We start from the raw sequence: 2,573 nt of genomic DNA, 5'->3' as shown, positions 1-2,573 counted from the left end.
TTTTTTTTCAGTGGTCGTTTACATGCTTAGTGCATATCGCCACCTAATTGATGGTTGTGCAATCATTTTTTTTTTTCTGTTTAATCTTTAATACTTGAGAATATGAATTATATTGTTTGTTTGATGATAATTATATATTAAGTCATATCAGATATGTATTTTTTTATTAGAGAAAATGCCGATCCATGTGTGAGATGATAATATAAAATGTAAAATGTATATGAAGAGTTCATTTGCAAAAACAGAGAACTCCGTTTTTAACAATTCTCAGAAATCATGTTTTTTCATTGTGATGGTCTCAGGATGCTTCACTGTTGGCACAACACAGGACTCATGGTAGCGTTCACCTTTTATTCTCCGAACTATCGATTTTCCAGATGTCCCAAACAGTCAGAAGGGAGCTTCATCAGAGAAAATAACTTTGCACCAGTCTTCTGCTGTCCAATCCTTGTACTTCCTGCAGAATTTCAGTCTGTCCATGATGTTTTTCTTGGAGAGAAGTGGCTTCTTTGCTTCCCTTCTTGACACCAGACCGTTGTCCAAAAGTCTTGGCCTCACTGTGCGTGCAGATGCTCTCACACCAACCTGCTGCCATTCCTGAGCAAGCTCTGCACTGCTGCTGACACGATTCCGTAGCTGACTCCTCAGGAGGAGACGGTCCTGGCGCTTGCTGGACACTCTGGGACGTCCTGAAGACTTCTTCACTGCAGTCGAACCTCTCTCCTTGAAGTTCTTGATGATCCGGTAAATGGTTCTTTCAGGTTCAATATTCTTTGTAGCAATTTCCTTGCATGTGAGGCCATTTTGATGCAAAGCGATGATGGCTGCATGTGTTTCTTTGGAGGTAACCATTGCTAACAAGAACACAGTGCCAACCTGTCCAACAGGCCACGAGGTTGTTAATTAAATTTCAAGGTGTGTTTGACTTGAAGCGGCGCTGTGCAGACAGATCGGTGTTTGACATCGAAGTACTGTGAGAGCTATATATACTAATGGACAGCTCTGCATCCTTTCCTATCCAATTGCAGTACTTTGATGTCAAACACCGATCGATCTGTGCAGCGCCCAAGTCAACACACAATCAGATGATGCACCAGGGCTGTACAGTGCGTTTAAAAACATTCCAGTCCAGTGTTAGAAATAACTTCCTTTTGTTTTAAGGTTTTATTTTTTTAATGGAGGAGAGGCTTCGATACACTGAATCAATAATTTTGGATCAAACTATTTTTAGAATTTACACAGAAAATAAATATCATTTTATAAGAGAAGTCACAGACTTTTTTTGCGACAGGTGGGATTCAGCTTATGGCACTTCCCATTCATCACAACTCAATTATTATTTTTATTTATTTTTTTATTACAGGAAAACACAAATACAATAAGGCCGTACAAAAAACAAAAAACAGCAGGGTCTTCTAGTTTAGATTTCTTCAATACGCTAAGTAGTTCTTCTTCCAGTTTTGCATTTTAACATCCTTAAAGATTTAATACATCCAAAATTCCTTTTGAAAAACAGAAAACAATAAGTTATAAAAAAAAATGTAGTTCTGTTTTTTTTTACTGTACACCTTGCAGCTTTTAGACATTGTAATGTTTTTTGTTATATAAGTCAGAAATGACAAGGAGGCAGCTTCCCGCAAATACAAAGTCAATGGAGAGGGTTGGATTGGTGGGCGTTGTTTGACGTCAGAATCCGGAAGTGTAATTCACCGCGGGTTCCTTAGGAGATTTTCCTATGGGGTTTTATAATTAATGAGTAAAATAAAGCCTGTGGTAAACATCTCTACAATGTAAATTACACGCATCCATACCCAAAACACAAATTTTGAAGCAGTTGTGTTCATTTTTGAAAACTTATGTTTTTAATAAGCAGTGGTGTAATGTAACGAAGTAATAATACTTCGTTACAGTACTTAAGTATTTTTTGGGAGTATCTGTACTTTACTTGAGTTTTTATATTTCAGAAAACTTTTACTTTTACTCCACTACATTTCCTAATTAAAATGTATACTTTTACTCCGATACATTTCCCCGAAGCATATTCGTTACTTACTACAAAATAGTCTGAAGTCAGAAGAACATGGACTGCAGGAAAGCAGGTTTGACGAATGCGTCTGCAAGTTAGACTCCTAAAAAAAACCCCCACATTTGCTCATGTGCAAACAAGTGTGCGCGCAACCGCGGATGGGATGATTCATTTTCCACTCAAGTCGAGTCTGGGGTGTGCGATAATATGGCAAGTGTTGTTGTAATGATGTGTGATCTGACATTATCAAGTATATCACCAAATCCCTCACAGAGTGCACGCACGTTGATTTATTAGTCTGTTAAACTCAAAATTCAAGGCATTCTAGCGGCAAAATGCTTCTGTATGCTTTTTATATTTATATAATTTAATATAGTTAACAATCTATATCACACAAAGAGTACCGTTTTTCTGCAGATATCAGCATGAACACATTTGAAAGTGAAAAAGTGAAAGTGACGTGAGGCCAAGTATGGTTACCCATACTAGGAATTAGTGCTCTGCGTTTAACCCATCCTAAGTGCACACACACAGCAGTGAACACACA

Source organism: Sinocyclocheilus anshuiensis, unplaced genomic scaffold, assembly GCF_001515605.1.
Source record: "Sinocyclocheilus anshuiensis isolate Anshui unplaced genomic scaffold, SAMN03320099.WGS_v1.1 scaffold868, whole genome shotgun sequence".
Taxonomy (NCBI): Eukaryota; Metazoa; Chordata; class Actinopteri; order Cypriniformes; family Cyprinidae; genus Sinocyclocheilus; species Sinocyclocheilus anshuiensis.
This window is presented reverse-complemented; position numbering follows the sequence as displayed.